Source organism: Papio anubis, chromosome 15 (genome assembly GCF_008728515.1).
Source record: "Papio anubis isolate 15944 chromosome 15, Panubis1.0, whole genome shotgun sequence".
Taxonomy (NCBI): Eukaryota; Metazoa; Chordata; class Mammalia; order Primates; family Cercopithecidae; genus Papio; species Papio anubis.
The window spans coordinates 64,907,692-64,929,226 of NC_044990.1; the positions used below are offsets into that span (position 1 = coordinate 64,907,692).

General features: G+C 33.4%; 1 long non-coding RNA gene across 1 annotated transcript; it reads left to right on the forward strand.

Moving 5' to 3' along the window:
- Nucleotides 1–572: 572 nt before the first annotated feature.
- LOC103879370 lies at nt 573–18,592 on the forward strand. Its single transcript, XR_639963.4, has 3 exons — nt 573–1,062; nt 18,178–18,396; nt 18,528–18,592. It is a non-coding gene; the product is annotated as an uncharacterized LOC103879370 (long non-coding RNA).
- Nucleotides 18,593–21,535: the final 2,943 nt, after the last annotated feature.

The following is a 21,535-nucleotide window of genomic DNA, read 5'->3' on the forward strand; positions in this document are numbered from 1 at the left end:
ATGAAAGCAGAATGTATTCTTTGAACTACATAGATGGCTACAGATGAATTGTGTTCTGTAAGTGTACATGTACATGTCCTAAACATACACAGATACTCTACTTACAATGGGATTACATCTTGATAAGTTGAAAGTATTGTAAGTTGAAAATGCATTTAATACACCTAACCTACTGAACATCATAACTTAGCCTACCTTGCCTTAAGCATGCTCAGAATACTTTCCTTAGCCCTGAGTTGGGCAAAATCATCTAATATAAAGCCTATTTCACAATAAAATGTTGGTTGTCTCATGAAATTTATTAAATACTGTACTGAACGTGAGAAACAAACTGGTAGTTTGGGTACTCAAAGCACAGTTTCCACTGAATGCATATCACATTCACTCCACTGTAAAGTCAAAAAATCAGAAATAGAACCATTGTATCTCAGGGACCATCTGTAAACACACCCTGCCCCCCCAACACACGCACGCGCACACACACACACACACACACACACACTACAAATAATATTACACACAAAAGACACAGGAAGAAAACTGCTTACTTGGGACCAATATGAAATTGTAAAATATTTCTGGAATTTAAAATTACTTGTACATAATTACTATATACTTCTGCTGCATGACCTTTCACACTTTCAGGGATGAGACACTGATTCACAAAAGTTCTAGAGCAATAATGAATATACTGTCAGCTTAGTCTGAGTGTCAAAGAGAGAGCTACTTCACCTGATGTCATCCTTCTCCAGGGCTATCAACATGTAATAATGGGTCAATGCAGGTTTCTACAGGCACAGCCTAGCTGCCTCAAGACAGGACTGCTACAACTGCATTGTAGTTTCTCACTCTGTCCAATTCTACTCCCATCAATGACTATCATTTTCTAATATCAAGGAACTACCCAATAAACTTTCTGGAGGCCAATCATCTCGGAGACTCAGATCCAAGACAATTGTTGCCAGGAGTGGTTTGAGGAAGCAGTCGAAAGAATGGAGTCTGGGAACTGGGACACCTACTGGCGGGCTGTATCAGTGGTAGATAGAGCATGAAAAGTTCCAGGTATGTTGTCATGGTACATTTTTTTTTTTTTTTTTTAATCGGGACATCAGAGGAAGGGACTACATTGACAGTTACAATAATCCAAGTATTTGATTCGAAAAAATAAACTTTTACAAAGTAGTAGTTGTAAGGATTATGGCATTGTACAATTGCTGCTGGGGTAAATTTACATACCGGAAAAACACAATGAGATGTTATTTAACAATAATTGAAAGTGAAGTGTGAAAGTAAAAGAGCCAGAGCTTCCTTGACTGTCATCTTCTGCAATCAGAGGGCAGAGGATCAGGTCCAGAATTTATTTTAATGATAAATTACTTAATAGGTAAAATGTACATTATTCAAGTGACAGTTACACTAAATGCCCAGACTCAAAAAAAAAATTTAAAAAGGGTCGGAAAGCTCTAAATAGATTGAAATTTCAACCTTGGAAACTCTGCTGTTCTAATCAGAGATCTGATTGACTGATTGGATGGGTTAAGAATATCTCTCTCTCTCTCTCTCTCTCTCTCTCTCTCTCTCTCCCCTCCCCCTCTCTCTCCTGTTCAGACAGAGAGGTGTTGGCATAGATGTGTGGCCATGTCATTTAATTTGAACAGCCATGCTTTAGTCACAACTGCATGTACTCTTTCACACTTATCACTTCATCAGTTTTTGAGCAGTTTGAAGGCTGCATGCCATGGCACATTGAAACACAGCTACTTCTGAGTACTCATGTGTTCTCTAAATTATATACTATGGCTTCTATCTATCTATGTACTCTCCAAATTAGGGATTAAACGATAGACACATGCTAATTTTTATCAGATAAATATTTCTCTAGAACAATGGACAAAAAAATGTGTGTTGAGGACAAAGCCCAGAAAGCTCAGTGGCAGTGGTTCCCCAAATCATAAAACTTATTTCTGAAACTGGTTGTCACTTTAATTTTTCCTGCTTTATCTCCTTAATTTCATCGCTATTAATACAAGTCTAGGTGAAACAAGCTTGAAAGCATGCCATGCCCTCAAATTAAATCCACCTGTCTCCATCCATTTTAAGTATAACTTTTATAACCAGATTGTTTCTATGTTTCAATATCAAATATTTCTATTTTTAATAAGACAATTAAACTTTCATAACTATTTTACTTACTAATATTGATTCACTCTTTGAAAAGAATATTTTTAAACACTATGAGTCTGAGTTTTACTATTTTCTGTCTTTTCTTAGTCTGGTTGGAGCTTGAGCTCCGGAGTCAGACTGCATGAATTCAAAAGATAGCTCTACTGCTTTTAATAATTGTGTGGGGAACAGATACCTACGCTCTCTGCATTTCATTTCCCCTATGCATAAAGTGGGGATAATAAAATTCATCTGCGGAAACTCTGTCATTCGTAGTGGAAGTACAGCAAACTTTCTCATATACTTTTGTGATTTTAAGCAGCAATATAAGGAAATTACAGATTTTAATTTTAATTTTGCTATGGGAAAACCATAAATAAATGTTTATATTTGTTGAATGGAAAATAATTCAACAAATAGAACAATATTTTCATTTAAAAAGCCATTATATTGTTTACCTTTTATTTGGAGGTAGTAGATATTTAAATGTTTTCTAATAGCATATGTTTAGTATAGCTTTCGAATTTCCAGTTATGAGAACAACTTGTAGTCCTTTTAAGGGCATTCTGCCTACAACTGACGGTGGTTGTAAAAGCTGCATTTACATTCATTTAGGACAGGATTCAAATACCAGATTCATCAATTCCAAACTAAGATGCTTTGGGCAAAGTTTCATAAACATTTTAAGCATTGATTTTTTTTCCTTTGATTTTTTTTATGCATTGATATTTTGTCCTTTTTTTTTTCTATTTTCACTGTTAAAATACAAAAAAAGACACAACTCATTGAGCTACTTGTAGGAATAGTAAAAAATACAAATATCAGTTATAGTGCTTGACATGTAGTAAATATTCATAATATTGGTGCCAATATTCTAGATAACGATTTTCATGGATGAAATTAGTAGGTTGGTTGTGTTCTGTCAACATTTCTAACATTGCTCTATTGTTTTTATGTGTTTAATTTTGAAAACCAAGTTTTGATGACAGTCCATTTTTGTGTTATTATCTTTGATATTTTCCTTTCCAAATACGAATTCTTATTTATATTTATTGTTTTCCATATCAATTGTCAATATATTTCTTTTTATCATTTTTCTGATGATCAATCAGTCCTTTCCGGATACATTCATCTTTACGGATAATGATACGTACATATCAGAAAGGGAATTTGATATGTTATTTAAAGGAACAATCAAACTGTTTTTCCTGTATATTCATGTTCAACACAGAACACTTCTGACAACAGATATGCAAGTTTTTCCCACACCAATCAATTCTCCAACACAGCTTGGTGTCCCACAAATCACTTCAATTCCAACACTATATATGTGGAGTTAGCAGCAGATCCCAGAAATTAAGGATTCAGTCTTAACAAGACTTTCCCCACTTCAGATGACAATTGGAAGTCCAGGCCTTCTGTAGCTCTGACCAGGGACTCCCACAACTCCCTTCTAAACTTTTATAATTTGCTAGAATGTCTCACAGAACTGAAGAAGCACTTTACTTATCATTTACTTGTTGATTAAAAAGGATATGATAAAAGATGCAGATGCATCCTTTTTGTACAACCAGATGTGGAGGTACATACGGTGCGGTCAGTAGGGTCCTGAGCAAACAGCTTCTGTTGCTCTAGAGGTGGGGTGCACCACCCTCCCAGCACACGCATACACTCAGTGACCTGGAAGCTCAGCAAGCATCATCATTCAAAAATTTTTATAGAGCTTTCCTAGTTTGCACACCACCCTTTTCCTGGAGGTCAGTAAGTGAGGCTGAAAGTTCCAACCCTCTCACTACTTGGTCTTGCTGGTGAGCAGTCCCATCCTGAGGCTATCATGGGGCCCTAACCTAATACATTTCATTAGCATAAACTTAGGTGTGATTAAAAGGGGCTAGTTAAGAATAACCACAGACACTCCTATGACTCAGGAAATTCCAAGGGTTTTAGGAAGTTCATGCCAGGAACCTAGGGACAAAAACTAAATTATTTCTTAATATACCACAGACTAACTTGTAGGAGAGTTTCCTATAGGTTTAAGACTCTTTGAAGTTTAGAAGTCTTTGAAGAGTTAAAGAGTTATCAATCATATGCTGCCAGTTTGCATTAAAAAAGCAGTGTATATAAACAATTTTCATCAAACATGCCTTCTTGATGAAATCAATTCCTTCCCCAAAGATTTGTACATTTATTATATTTATATTCCAGAAGATGTAATGTTAGATTCAGTGTCCTCCTCCCTTTTTTTTTTTTTTTTTTTGGTTTTCATTAATACATTTTTACTTGAAAAACAAGTATATTTTGGAATATATACTGTTTTCCAATCATTGCACTATGCGCTATTATTTTCTTTCAGTTGTAGGAACAGAATCAATAACAAATAGAAGATGCCAAGATGAGGAAACTCTGTATGATTGCATCCCAGCACCACAGCAACAGGGAAATAGCTTTCTAATTTTCCATTTGGTTCAGATGTTAAGTTTCTCTTCTAGAAAAGTGTTTCCAGTTCTATAATTTTGATGATTATAGATGAAAGCCAATGTGCACAATTTATTAATTTACATATGGCATCTTTTAAGAAAGCTAATGGTCACATATACGTCTATGCATGTTACAGACTCTTTGGTTTTAGAGATTGTAAATTGTAGGTTAAATTAGAAAAGAAAAATGGAATATAAATTATATTGCCTAAATTATATACAATTTTATTCATTTTATGTATATATTGCTGAAAATAAGGCAAATATATTAAAGTATTCTTTTTCTTTTTCTCTCTTTCATTTCTTTCTTGCTGTCCTTTCTTTTCTTGCTTTTCTGAGATGGTCAAGTTCTAGAATAATTTTTTAAATGTATTCAGTTAGGTTGTATACACATATACGCACATATCAAATATTATATATGTGTGTATATGTATATAACTTAAGGGTATACATATATATATAAACTAAATATACATATGTATAATTTGATTATCACATCATTGACTTTAGCCTTTTGACTGTAGTCTGTCAAATGCAATCATAACAGCAAATTCCTCTATATCTGATCTGTGTTTGCTAGGTTTCTTTTGGCACTAGCATTATGTGATGCTTCTATATCTGTTGATTAGTATTGACTTGTCCCTGAGTTGTGTGTAAAATTCTGTGAGCTTCCAGGGCTGTACACTTCATTTTAATCATGGCCTGACATTAATCTTTATGAGTGATAAAAATGTGTGCTCTTGGAAAGTAAATTGATTTGAGTGCATGCCAACTATTAGGTACTACACAAAATACTTAAAATCTCCAGCTAGTGTTTTTCAGATTTGATGTTATTTTAAAACATATATACTGATATAGTTTAGCCATGTGCCCACCCACATCTCATCTTGAATTGTAGCTCTCATCATCCCCATATGTGGTGGAAGGACCTGGTAGGAGGTAATTGAATCGTGGGGGCGGTTACCTCCATGCTGTTCTTGTGATAGTGAGTGAGTTTTCACAGATCTAATGGTTTTATAAAGAGCTCTTCTTCCCCTTCACACTGTGCTTCTTGCTGCTGCCATGTGAAGAAGGACATATTTGCTTCCCCTTCCACTGTGACTGTCTAAGTTTCCTGCGGTCTGTCCAGCCACACTGAACTGTGAGTCAGTTAAACCACTTTCCTTTATAAATTACCAAATCTCACGCGTGTCTTTATCAGGAGCATGAGAACAGGCTAATACATATATGTTGCTGTGTTGAGACATTTTTAGCACTAATAAAAGTAATGTTAAATGAGTTTAAATTAACTTTTTAGGTTGAGAAATGACATGTTTTTTATATGAGAAGACACCTTGTCATGCGTAAGTAAGTGTTTAAATAAGGCTTGGGTTGACATTTTATATTTTGGGCAGACTTTGAATTGAAACTTTACTTTCCATAATGCTGAGACACTCTATACAGAAGGTTATATAATTAATAGTAAGTACTTTTTTTAATATCCAGGTAAACACTGAAGAAGAAATACAATTGTAATTTACAGAAATGAAAATGTCTTTTAACTCTTTCAGTTGTTTAGCTTTTTTAGTTCTCTTTTAAAAACAAACTTAAAGAAGAAGGAATAGGTGATAAAAAATTTAAAAAAAATACTGTCCCAACTACTCGGGAGGCTGACAGGAGAATGGTGTGAACTCGGGAGGCGGAGCTTGCAGTGAGCCGAGATTGCGCCACTGCACTCCAGCCTGGGCAACAAAGTGAGACTCCATCTCAAACAACAACGACAACAACAACTATGTTTTTGTGTAAAAACCCCACACCACAAAACTAAGGATGAATAATATGATGGCTTATGAATAAAACAATTTCTCATCTAACAAGAAATTCATAGTATGGTAGCCTGGAGCAGTTTTTAGCATTTCTGATGGTATTAGATTTAGAGATCCAGTGTCACATTCTTTCTCTCAGACATCCTTTGTGAAGCCAGTGGCCTTGGCTTCACAAAATACTGACTAACAAGCATCAGGCCAAGGTTGCAAGTAAAAATTAGGGAAGGCTAAAGGGCAACAAAAAATAAAAAACCCTTACACCAATGAGTCCACTTACACTTTCAAAGAGTTATAGTGGAAGCATTATCAAACAAGTTTGATATGTCATTCATAGCAATTCTAGCCTTAAAAAACTTGTGAAATGTGGTAGTTTATCTGGGAAATTTGTCATTATATATAAAATATGAAATTTTTAATAATGCAGAGGCAGGTAGTGGATATTTGGTGAGCAATAATCAGCACACATCTCAAAATTTGAGACATACAGAAGGGTAGTGTAAGATTGTATGTTGACCGGGCACGGTGGCTCATGCCTGTAATCACAGCACTTTAGGAGGCCAAGGAGGGTGGATCACGAAGTCAGGAGTTCAAGAACAGCCTGGCCAATATGTTGAAACCCCGTCTCTACTAAAAAAATACAAAAATTAGTCGGTTGTGGTTGCATGCACATGTAGTCCCAGCTGCTCGGGAGGCTGAAGCAGAAGAATCACTTGAACCCAGGAGGCAGAAGTGGCAGTGAGCTGAGATTGCACCACTGCACTCCAGCCTGGGCAACAGAGAGAGACTGCATCTCAAAAAAAAAAAAAAAAAAATTGTACGTAAAAATTTGATAGATTGTTTAGGATTGTACCAGTTTATGATGTCAAGCTTCATCATAAACACCAAGGAGCCTGCAATATTGCAGCAACCTTAATAGGAAGAGGTCCCAGTCAGGTAGTCTGAGCTCTAACTTTAAAGTATGTTTAAATTGAGGAGCATGAGAAGTTATTTTTTTAATGTGTAAATTTATATTACACAAATATCCCTGTTGTTTAAATGTCAAGAATAATTACACGTTTAGTTATTTAATATGAAAGGATTATTACCAGTACTTCTAATGTCAGTTTTTGTGTATTCATATATATGGTATTTGTGTATATGTGTATTCATATATACAGGTCCTGAAAATTTTATAGACCTATATGATTTCATGAATTTGCTTACATTTCTTAAGAGCACAACAATAATTTTTAAAAGTAGGATTACAGGTCAAGTGTAAGATTTAACACAAAAACAAATGTAATCAATAAACATTTAGTAATAGGTATAATAATGTCTGTACTGTATGTGAAAAACTTTTTCCCTCATAGTCTCTCTTCTTCTATAAAATCTCACTTGCTCTCAGAATAAAACTCTATCAGGATTGTTATCTTGATTTCACAAAAGTTTTATTATTAGCAACCAGCAAATAACCTCAGTAAATTCAAGGCCTTAATAGAGATATTTTTATAAAGTAATAATTTTAAAGAGTATTTTAATAGCAATTTCAAGTAGTAATTCACAGAGAGAGAGTAAGGAACGAAGAAAGAAAGGAAGAAAGACAGGCAGGCAGGCTGGAGGGGTTGAATAGAGGGAGGAAGAAAAGGAAGAAGACAAGAAGATAGATTCATTAATATTCCTTTTTGCAAAATATTTTTGAGCTCTAATATTAGCCAGGTGCATATCTATGTAATATGGTTCTGGCTGTAAGGATTATTTTTAAGTATTAGAATTAATGAAGTTAGCATTCAAATGAATTGAGAAAATGAACAAATAAGCCAATAAATGCATGAGATATCAGAAGTTGATATTATAATAAGGAAAAAACTCAGGGTAAGGAAACAGTGATAGCATTCTTCTTTCTTTTTTTTCTTTTTCAAAGGGAGCATGTGATACATTTTCTGCCAATCTGAAAATTAGTGCAGAAGAGAAAATAGTGCTGGAGTAAAACAGTAGGTATTTAGGGGAAGAGCAGCTGCAAAGTCTCTGTGGTGATAATATATTCCCAGAATGGCACAGCTGGAGGGTTGGTGGAGCTAATGGAAGAAGACAGAAGGGTAGGGAGAAGGTGTAAGAAGGAACGCCAGAGGATGGAGCAGAGTTCACACAGGCCACAGTCACATCTCTGGATTTCAATCTGGGTCAAATATGGAGTAAATCATGGTATTTGAACTGTCATGACCCGTCTCTCTTTCTGATAGCTTTGTGGAGAAGAAAGTGAAGAGGAGAATTCTATGTTTATATATAATTTTTACCATTTTTCTGTGTGCTATTTATCACCATTTTAAATTTTTTGCTTATGTCTATATCTCATATCTATTAACAAGTAATAAATATTAAAACAGTTTATACACATATGTGTACAAATGCATACACATCCACATTGATATTAACGATTTCTTCTTGACTATTTCTGGGATTTACAAGTTTTAAAAAATACTTATTATTTTTATTTTACAAATGTTTCCCTCTAGTTTGTCTTATATTTTGTCATTACATGCTAGTTCAATTTTGGATAGATAATTTAAGACTGTATGTTAAGTATACTTCTCTTTTTACAATAAATAAATTTTAGAGGCATATTAAACTACACAGATATATCATTAATGATAATACACTATAACTTGTAAATTTTGGTGTTTAAGTTACAAGGTTTCTTTTATTCTATATATTTTCTTGTACAGTTTTATTTTCTATTTCTATAGTATATATTTTATTACTTTTCAGTCTACATAATTAGCATGCTTTGCATCTTTGCTTACTTTTAAAAGACACTTAATTATCATTAAGCAATAGTCATTAATGCTTCTCAGATTAATTATGTAGTCCTGCTGACTTTTCTGCTTCCAAACAGATAGCTCTTTCTAGTATATTTTTGTTTGGAAGGTCCATACAATAAGTTCTATTCAATAAGATGCGAGCAGAAATTTGACATTGTTGCCAGGTGAATGATGGTATTATGTTATCCAGAAGTCTATATTTCATTCTGTCATGGCAACCAGCAATGTTTATGATAGTTCCTATGATACTGATATGGAACTGTGAAGGTCTACAATGACTATTTCCCCATTTCCTCAATCAGCCCTACAGGGTCATAACTATGAGTTGTAAATTATCCATTGTTGTTTTCAACCATCAAATATTTGAGTATGTAGCATCATCAATTTCCTTCTGAATAATATAAAAATTGCTACCTAGAATCAGGATGCATCTATAAGAAAAATCATAAAATATGAATCACTTTCAGATGAGAAATTTGTTGGAAAAAAGAAAATTATTATAAGAGGACACGATTTCCACTATAAAGAAGCAAAATATGTAGTACTCAGATAAGTTATTAAAAAACTGAATTTTACTATTATGGGTTGGCTCCAATTGTCTGTGTTTGAAAAGGTATTATAAGAAAAATAAGATTGTAAAATGGTTGGCTAATTTGAAATTAGAAATGGAAAGAAATAGAAGCACTTCACCGATTTAGTAATTTGTATGGCATGAATAAATTATTGCTTCTCAATCCCAAACAGTCATCCAATTAGCAAAGTCTTTCATCAACAAGGCAGATTAAAACTCAGCTTGCAGCTAAGATAAAATCGTGGGGTATGGCTGTCACATCCATAACTAGAAACCAAGAAAAGAAATTAAAAAAATCATTACCAAGTAAAGCCCTTTAATTGAACTGAAGACTCAAAGCAAATTTGCTAAGTGTTTTGTGATTCCACAGAAGCTAGAGCTTAGGCTTAAATTACTTCCCTTTAAGGAGAGACAAGAGGGGGAGAAAATGGTGGGAGAGAGAGAGAAAGAGAGAGAGACAGAGAGAGAGAGAGAGAGAGAGAGTCAACCTTGGAGGCTATTAGCAAAAAAAAACCAAAAAACAAAAAAAAACCCCAAAAAATACCACGAGAGAGAGAAACCTAAGAACATGGCTACAAAAAACAAAAACAAACAAACATTAATAACAAATCCTGAAAATGTGACATCAGGGTTCAATTCCAGAGAGGGAGCCTGAGAAACGGCTACCACATCTAAGGAAGGCAGCAGGCTTGCAAATTATTGATAATTATTCTTATTGATAAGAATAAAATAGAAAAGAAAAACACCGTTGTTTGCTTTTGACATAATTTCATTGCAAAATAATCACCAACTTAGAACACAATATATCTGTCCCATTCAGACTTAAAATGACCCTTGGGACAAAAAAGAGGCTGAGGAAAGTGCTCAGCTACCAAAAGCCATTATTTCCTAGTAGTCAGTTCAGAAGGTACAAAGAACTTTAATAAAGAATAACTTTTTAGAAGGTCGAGAGATAAGAACTAGAGGTTACAGACTGCAGTGGATTTGAGTACTGACTTATAGAGATTGAGAATCCTAGAATAGAAGGTTCCATTCCTGACCTCAAGGCATAAGGACATGAAAATTTTTATCTTTGGATATAGTAGAACTTCAGTAGAAGTCAAGGTCTCTTCTGTATCTCCTCCCAACTTTTTTTTCCCATTTTATCAATACATTTTTTCATGAATCAATTGTATTTAAAGAACAGTTTAGGTTAACAGACTTATTAAGCAAAAATATAGTTTTCATATACCTTCTTCCATATGCACAGTTTCACCTGTTATGAACATCTTGCATTTGTATGCTAGATTTGTTGCAATTAATAAACCAATATTGTTTTTAACTAAAGTCTATTATTATTAAGTAAAATCCATAGAATAGTGTTCACTCTCTGCATTGTACAGTTCTGCGAGTTTTGACAAATGCACGATACCATGCATCCATCATTACAATATCTTAAAGAGAAGTTTTCCTCCCTAAAAATCTTGTGTGCTCTATTTACTCACCTCAAACTTATTCACTTCACATTTTTGGAAACCACTTATCTTTTACTGTCTCTATAATTTCGTCTTTTCCAGAATATACGTTTAGAATTAGAAAGTATGTGAGTTTTTAAAAATATCATGTTTTTTTTCTATTGGCCACTGTTAATTGGATGGGTGAAGGACAGATAATTCCTCATAGCTCATGCATTCCCAGATCTTTAGAAGCTACATTTGGCACATGTTTTAGCCAAAGATTTGAGGACTTTGTACTTGATGCCATGATTGACAATCTTGCCATTTGGTGAACTGGAGGGCATCATGTCTTGCTTCAGTCTAATGACATATGAGTATAAGTCACTTGCATAACTTCTTGCTATAACTTTTAAGTGCTTGTGTATAAATCACCATGCATGACTGCTTTCTGACAAGATGACTTTTAATGCTTGGCAATTTATTTCCCTGTTGACCTGGATCACTGTACTCATACTGAGTAGAAAGGTCAACAACTGACTTGCAATAACAAGTAATGAGGGGAGGATGGAGACAAACTTGTTTCAATGAGGTTTTAATTTTTGATACTCCCCTATGTTTAATCCAGTCTTTTTACCAATATACTCATATATTTGAATGGTGGTTTGCCTAGGTAACAAAATTATAACCATTTAGAGACAATGTGCTCTTTCACTTGTTAAAGTAAGATTTTCTGCCATTATAAAGACAGCACTCGTAGGTTACAGATTACAAAACAATTTAAACTTTACTTTCTTCATTGTGAAAATCAGAAATTTGCATAAGTATATTTTAAGGTGTCACGGTTTTTTCATCATTCTTATTTAGAAAAATGTCAAATTCAATCATGATATATTTCTTCTTCCATAATTAAAAGAATAATGTATTTTTTAGTTTCCGCTCTATTTTTTAAAAAATATTCTGTTATTTGACTATTACCTTTTCAGGATATGTCTTTCATATTAAGAGTTTCTTATGTTTGTTTCTCTCAAAAATTCTGTTTTAGTGTTTCTTGCATTGATACGGTTTTACATTTCTGAGGCTGTTCCAATTTCACTTTCAAAGTTTTATTTTTTTCTAAAGCCTACATGGAACAGCCTCAGAAAAATGCTATTCATTTTATTCTAGTTAACTACCTATTTTTATTTTGTTTGCAATTCTTTAATCCTTTGATTTTTTCCTAATATTTTAAAATCTCTCCAAGAATCCAAATTTCACGTTTCAAAAATTTTCTTACATTTACTGCAGACTTAGTCACACTCTCCATCTCTTAGTACCAGTTGTTTAACTTGTTCATGTTATTATTGTTCCAATATATTTTTCTTTTTAAAATTCCTTTTTCAGGCTGGGTGCTGTGGCTCACGCCTGTAATCCCAGCACTTTGGGAAGCTGAGGCGGGCAGATCAGGAGGTCAGGAGATCGAGACCTTCCTGGCTAACACGGTGAAACCCCGTCTCTATTAAAAATAAAAAAATTAGCCGGGCGTGGTGGTGAGAGCCTGTAGTCCCAGCTACTCAGGAGGCTGAGGCAGGAGAATGGTGTGAACCCAGGAGGCAGAGGTTGCAGTGAGCTGAGATAGGGCCACTGCACTCCAGCCTGGGCAACAGAATAAGAGTCCGTCTCAAAAAAAAAAAAAAAATTCCTTTCTGAGTTTTTTAAAATCAAAAAGTGGCTGATCTTGTTTAGTTTTATCTCCTTACTATGAATCAAATTGTATAGCAAATAGAATAAATGACTGTCATAGGTTTCTTCACTAAATATGCACATTTTTGTGTGTATAAATAATTTTCTTAAAGTAGGGTTTAAATTGCAGGGCAAATAATTTTGCTAGATTGGCTTTTATCTAAATAAAATGAACAATTAGGAGGTAGGTAATACACAAATCTTTAAGTATAAACCTGAACGTTTAAGAACATTTTCAATTATTTTAAATTTCTGGTTGAAACATCCATTACTTTCAGGATTTAAAAAATATGTCTCTTTGTACTGTATTCCACAGTTACTCTTACTATGAATTCTGCCTAATTTTAATCTTTTATTAAATTCATTATTTTGCTTAGAGAATGTTTAATCATTAATATTAACTCAAAGAACCTAACAAGATCTTTAATTAACATTTTGAGCAAGGTCACTATGTATAGCCCAAATGAACGGAAGCTTTTGCTTTAAATAATTATTTCAAGGACTGGCCTGTTTCTCAACTACGTTTCCTGTAATTATTTATTCTTTGCAGTAAGGCATTCTGGGGTCTCATGGTGAAGAATGATCTTACCTTTGTAACAGCTCTGTGATTTGCCAGTCCCCGGTTATTACATATTCTATTGTGATTGCTCTATTCTGCACCTCACAGAGTTTCAAAATTTTATACGATTTTTATTTATTTATGTTTGAGACAGAGTCTTGCTCTGTCCCCCAGGCTGGAGTGTAAAGGCACGATCATGGCTCATCCAATTATTTTTTGAAGTGTTGCCCTTTTCTGTTTTTCAGAGCTCTTCTAGATTTCTCCTATTTGTTTCTCACCATTTCTATTATTTTTATTGAGGAAAAGCAATGTAAGTGCTCACCAACTGGCTCTATTCTACTATAGAATTTTAATGACTTTGGATATCGATGCTAACAATATTGAAATAAGTTGAAAGACCCTTTAGTGTAATTGGGCTATATTTTCCTCCACCTACCCCCCAGGATAACTCACCTTCAGCTAGCTATCTTTAGAATCTTAAAATCAAAGCTATGTGCAAGGACCCAGTGTTAGAAGCTCCACATAATATGATGATCAAAGCACAAAAGTTCAGTTTCAAGAGACAGGACTTAAGTCTTATTAATTTAATGGAGGTTTAAGGTGCGGTGTTTCATGCTTCCTCAGAGAAATCAGAATTACAATTAAAATTTATCATTTTTCCATCTATTTACATTTCTGGAGGATCTTAAACACCTAGTAGAGACCATATACACTAAATCCAGATGTATAAGCTCCTGAAAACTCTAAAACTATGAAAGATTCCCTTTTTTCCTGCATTCATGCCACTCCCCATGTGAGTGCTCTGTTTCCTCCATTGTTCCCATTACCCTTGATAAAACCCTATATGTGCATGAACATTATGTTTGGCCAGTCTCTATTAACTGCCAATAACTGGGTGAATAGGACAAGACTTGTACTGACAAATTTTTCAGAAGGACTCTATGTGTGGAGGTCTAGTTCCCCAGAAAACTTCAAGTAAAAAATATGCAGACAGTTATAGAAATAGTAGATATCACCATAAAGATGAAAAGCACATACATATGTTCACCAGGGCAATAATTATAATGGAACCTCAGAATTAAATGGACAGGGAAAATAATAAGCTGAAGTTAGAGTAGTGGTGATAGGAACAAAGAATGAAATAGCAAATCAAGGAATGACCCCAGATGGTTATTCTTGAAAGTCAAGATTATAGGTCAAAGAGTTAGTACTAAGGTTGAAACAAAATTGGAATACAAAAGCCCAGTTTTATTAACTATCTGGACTATGAGTAAATTACTAAATGTCTTTGAATTTGTTTAAACTACAATTACAAATATGTCTAATTCAATGTCCTTTGACAAAAATCAACAAAGATTAAGAACAAGGCCGGGTGCAGTGGCTCAACCCTGTAATCCCAGCACTCTGGGAGGCCGAGATGGGTGGATCACGAGGTCAGGAGATCGAGACCATCCTGACTAACACCGTGAAACCCCGTCTCTACTAAAAAATACAAAAAACTACCCGGGCGAGGTGGCGGGCGCCTGTAGTCCCAGCTACTCGGGAGGCTGAGGCAGGAGAATGGCGTAAACCCGGGAGGCGGAGCTTGCAGTGAGCTGAGATCTGGCCACTGCACTCCATCCTGGGCGACAGAGGCAGACTCCATTTCAAAAAAAAAAAAAAAAAAAAGATTAAGAACAAGTATGTCTTCGGTACTATGAAGGTAAAACTTTTGTGAAATCCCTTGCAAAAAAAATTGTTGCATAAGAGATATGACCAACTGTTTGGATTATTTCAGTATAACTAAATCAGAACTTTTGGAAACCTTTTAATTCCAAAAATTACTTCTATGCATCCAAGTTATTTTCCACCATTGACACTTTTAAATATAAAATCTTTACTGACAACTAGATTTTTATTTGATCTCTAGTTTCTTAGGGTTAATAAAACAACTTTACTATGTCATTCAAAACAATTGCATACACCATGCAGAATAAACTCTAAATCAAATGGCAGGACCTGCTAGCCTTATCAAAAATCTGATAACTTTGACTGACATTAGTAGCAGTCACTATTTAACTAGGTCAGGTTCTAAAAGAAAATAAAGTGGAAACAAAAATTGTTCAATTTTTTATGTCAATTGAAATATTAAGTTTGATTGACAGAGGCAGCAAATTCAGAGTAATGCAATAAATGGAATTGTCTAACATAACCCAGAGCGCTCACTCTAAGTTGCCTGGAAAATAAGCCATCAGTAGTAAGGGAATGCCCCCTCCTCCCAGCAGGAACTGCACCTAAGATAATCTTGCATAGGATTTTTGGTTAACCCCCATTATTTATGCCACTCACCCTCAGTGGAGCTCTCAGATCACAATGTTGCTCCCAGTCTCCAGGGACAGATCAGTTGATGTTTTCAGACAACTTTTAAACAATTGGCACCTTATAGTTAGAGTGCTGGGTGTCAGACATTAGTTTTTACACCTCTTAGCAAAATTGTTTCCTAGTTTGAGCCATAAACAATATGGAATGTATGGGACAATATGGGTGGGGAGTGGTCCCATCACTCGAATCAACATCCAAACCTTAAGTCTACCTCTCCTCTGGCTCCAAGATATGGAATGATAAGAGAAGAGGAAGACTTTTGTCCTGACTCCTTTCTTTAGTGACCATCAATTTGTGAGTTTTCTTTCCTCAGTAAAGCCCCTTCATTAACCAATGATATGTCTCAGTTGAAGTCTATCCCAAACCTTAGTGTATGGCATATGAAGGCTCATAGGGATAATAACAACACTTAATGCACACACACAGACACACACACACACAAACACACAATTTAGGTGGTTATATTTTGATGCATGCATGAGTACTTTGGGATATTTTCTTGAACTCAACATAATAGTAGATAAAAATTTTGAATTTTCCTTTTTGCCATGATAAGTGCAGAAAAGAAAGGAGACAGATATATGAACCAATAAATTATGAAAATTCTTTACCTTCTCCACAGAAACACATAAATGAAAAAGTAGAAGCTTGTTATTTGGACCTTTTCAAATATCCATGATTCAGACTTTCAAGATTAAAATATCACATCAGTATATTTATATCAATCCATATACTCACCTACTATATATATACATTTATAGTAAATAAATACTATATAAATAGCAAATGCATATACACACATATGTACATATATGCACATATATACCCAAATATAAAGTTTTATGTATAATCTTTCAAAGTGACATATGTATTTTTAAATATTTTTGAATTTATATGTATAAACTTATATGAAATATATTTCTGATAGTTTCATATTACATTGCATTTCAATATTAATATTGTTAATTTATTTTAGCGACTGTCTATAGTATAAGGTTATGCTAACACAATTGTATTGAATAATATTTAATTCAAATTAAGCTGATTTTAGATCTATTTATTACTTTTTTCCAAACAGAATTTTCACGACAAAACTGTGGCTATTCCTCATATGATTTCTGAACTAATTTGAACATTCTTTAATATAAATACTAATAAGTGGATAAAATATATTTTAAAAAGCATCAAAAAAGAGAGTATTAGTCAAAGAGTACAAGGTTTCAGTTAGACTGGAAGAAAAGGTTTTCATGATTTATTCCTCTGCATGTTGAATACAGTTAGTAGTAATGTATTATGTATTTTTAAATTACTAAAATGATATATTTCTAAGGTTCTCATCACAAAAAATAAGTTGCTGAGGTGATAGATATGTAATTAGCTTGACTGAATCTTTCTACAATGTGTACATAGATGAAAACACCACATTTTACCCTGTAAATATACACATGATTATTTGTCAATTAAAAATAAATAAGTAAGCAAATAATTAAATAAGAGACTTGTGTTAATAACAATATTTATTCTTGTTGAATCTGGGCTTAAAATTTTGACTTAAAGACATTCAAATATAGGTTTTAAACATCTGAGATTTACATATTATAGTAAACTAAACAAATTACTGACAAAAACATTCCTGGGTTATATTCCTGACGATATAGGAAACTTAAAATTATTTTCTTAATTTACTTATGACTGAAACATGCAGTAAACTTTTAGATATGCTGAATGTAAGATTTTCAACAGTGTACTATTTTTCAGAAACCCACATTCTGTAAGTGAAATTGATATCTTATTGAGTCTGGGGTTTTATTATATGGCTTCTTCATGAGTCTCCATGCCTTATAATAAGGGTTTATTAATTCGTATGAGTAAGAATTCAAGAATTCACGTTACATGTTTATTTCTAAGTACATGTTTCTAGCAAATCCTCTTAAATGAAGTGTTTGAAGTTGGAAAATTGAAGTGTTGCTTAAATAACTCAGTTAAAATAAGTACGCTTACATCTTTAAATTAATAGAATTTGGCAATCCAAGTGTTTACTTTGTATTATGTTAAATATAAACTGAAACCCAGAAAGTTTATGTGATTTGTGATGTTAGACACAACTTAAATCCAGAGTTTTCACTTCTCAGAGTTCTTGTGTGTGTGTTTCAATAAAACTTTATTTATAAAACAGGTTGGGGGGCTTTAAAATGTTAGTAAAGTGATATTTCAAAATGTAAATGCCCTCAGTAATAGAGTAAACTGGACTACATGTATAAATTGTGTCTTATGTTGTCTTTTGATAGGTTTTTGAAAATAAATAATTTTGTACATTATCTGGATTATTATGCGAACTGTGGGAAAAAGCTCCTCTTCTACATTCTTGTCAAAGCTTAAGTTTCATAAATTCTTGGCCGACAAAAGTAACAACGGGTATATTCTCAGTTAGAAAGTGAGATAACTTGTCTTATTTCAAGACGGAAAAGCATTCATGACAATATCCCATATCCATGCTTTTCACACAGGTGAGGAATTGTCAACTCTACGGATATTCTACCACTGTAATATAAATAATTAAAGCTTAAATCTTTCATGTCAAAGGTATTGTTCATTCCTTTGGTTGGGTATTTTTTAAATTCTATATTTTACTTGGTAGGTATACTGGACCAGACGGTGATATCAGTGAAAATGGTGAAGTAAGAAGTTCTAGCATTCTGTGATCAATAAAATCAATATGAAAACTAGCAAAATTGTTGGAAACAATGTTTTCAGAGCTATTAAAATTAATCAAAGCTTTTTTATAATAGACGGAGAATTTCCTCTAGAGAAATTGCAGAATGTTGGTAAGAACTGTGAGATTTGTGGTATTTTGGCTTGCCCTATTTTCATTCCACTTACTCTGTTTCTGTAGTAGGCTTGAACAACCAGCGACCTGCAAACATGGTGAAAATCCTTATCCTGGCAACCATGGGAGGTGGCAAAACAAGGTTCAATTACATACAATAGGACTGCTATTATTTTGCTTGTCTGTTGGGTCCCTGGAAGATCTCATTTGCAAAACTGTCATTATTTGCTTTGGTTTGGAAGAAATCCAGTACAAAAAGCCGTTTTTCCAGGGGCATTTGTAAAAAAAAAAAAAAAGTGTATGTGTATGTGTGTGTGTGTGTATAGATAGATAGATACATACATACATACATATATAGATAGATAGAGGCAATTGTTTAACTTTGCAGCTTGCTGATGATGTAGACAACAGTTGGAGCAAACAACAGACTAACTAAAAGGCTAAAAAGTAAAATCTGGAGGATGAGATGTCTATAGAAACTTTGAAAACTCTTACGTATTCCTGGGAATCTATATGGCCACATGCATGCACGGGACTGAGTACATGCCCAAGGCTCTCTGTTCATGCTTATAACAGACCTAGGAAAACAGTAAGCTCTCACCTCTGGCTTACCTTGAGCCTTCATATAAGCAGGAAATGAGGGCTAAGGCAGAATTGTCAAACAGTTAATCGAGTGTTGAAGACAAGCTTGAAGACACACGCAAAGCACCTCAGCAAAGTTTAGGAGAATATTGGTTCTACACATTTAACCAAATTTCTGTCCAATAATTTACAATCCACTAAGCTACTAAGCATAGATGTAAGTGATCACATGTAAAAAAATAACATAGTCTTTGCAGAATTATTCAGTAATAAAAAAAAAAAAAAGCAAAAGTAAAACCAAAAAGAAAAAAAACCAACAACCACCACCAACAACATTTTTAAGGGCATATGAAGAAGACCTAAATAGTCCAGGCACGGTGGTTCATGCCTGTAATTCCAGCACTTTGAGAGACTGTTTTAAACAATCCTGTGCAACATAGTGAGACCCAGTCTTTATTTAAAAAAAAAAAAAAAATTAAAAAGATAATTAGTTGGGGCTGGTGGCACATACTTGTAGTCCTAATCATGAGGGGGCTGGGGGAGGAGGATCACTGGAGCTCAGAAGTTTGAGGCTATAGTGAGCTGGAGAAGCACCACTGCACTCCAGCCTGAGTGACAGAGTAAGACCCTGTCTCTAGCAAACAAATAAAAGACCTAAATCAATGGAAAGGATTACAATTTTATGAATTAGAAGTCTTAATATTTTAAGATGGTTAAACTTCTTTGATCTATATATTTGTTGCAATTCTATTAACATTCCCGATTTTTTTATAGGAATTGAGAAGCAGATTTTTAAATTTATATGGCGATGCAAAGGACCTAAGCAGCCAACACAATTTTATTTTTTTAGAATAGAGTTGGAGAACTCATATTTCCTGATTTCAAAATTTACTACAGACCTACAGCAACCAATATAGTATAGTACTGGTAGAATGATAAACAAATAAATCAGTTGAATAGAAATAAGAGTCCAGAATATTCTCTAAATATTTATTGAAAATTATTTTTTGACAGGATGTCAAAACAATTCAATAGAGGAAGAATAGTTCTTTAAAATGGTTTGGTACAACTGAATGTCCTCATACAAAAAATTAAAACTGGACTTTTATTTCACACCATATATGGAAATTAATTTTAAAAAGACCAGCGACCTAAATATGTGCTAGAACCAGAAAGTCTTAGAAGAATACATAAAGAACAATCTTTATGATCTTGGATATAACATTAGATGCTCACATATGATACATAAAGTAAAATTAACAACAAAAAAACAGAAAAACTGAATTTCATCTTATGGTGTTTTGAAATTGTGACGTCTTCATTTAATTCCAATAAATAAGAGTGGGATTACTAGGTTATATGGTAAATATATGATGAAACACATTTCCGTATTGTAAGTATACGACTATTCATTAGGTATATAATTATATGTAAATTCATTTGTTTTCTTAAGTGATTTTACAATTTTGTGTGTCCACCAGTATTATATAAAAATCCCAGATGCTCTGAATCTATACAACTATATTATATCTATACAACTATATTATATAATCTATACAACTATATTATATGATTGATTTTTAATTCAGTCATGATCCAAAAGCATAGTTTGTAGATTTCTATTATAATGAATTTTTTGAGATTTTATATACCAGAATATAAATTATATTGATAAGTATTCCACACACACTTGAAAGGGAGTTATATTCTTGTATTTACTAGGGTGTGCTGCCTATATCAGTAAGGACAAGTTTTTAACAGTGTTTTTCAAACACTTTTTACCAATTCTCAGTCTATATATTGCAGCAATTACTGAGAGAGGCTTGTTTAATTTTCTAAATATAAATGTGGATATTTATATTTCACATTTTGCTCTTATTAGTTTTTATCTTATACTATTTTAAGATTGTGATGTCTTTTCTTTTTGGTGATATTTTATGTACCAAATTCTACTTCGATATTAATATAGTCAAGTAATTTTTCTACAAATTTGTCTTTAAATGGCATAGGTATTTTAATTCTTTTGCTTTAAACCTATCACATCTTTATATAAAAATAGTTTTATGGGTAAAAAATTAAAGTTATACAAAGTGACTATGTTCTGGAGATGTGTTGTATAACATAGTTCCTATAGTTAATAATGTATACTTAAAATTCTTTAAAAAGAATGGGTCTCATCTTAAATGTTCTCACCACAAACAAAGAAAACAAAATAGAAAATACAATTGCTCAGGGAG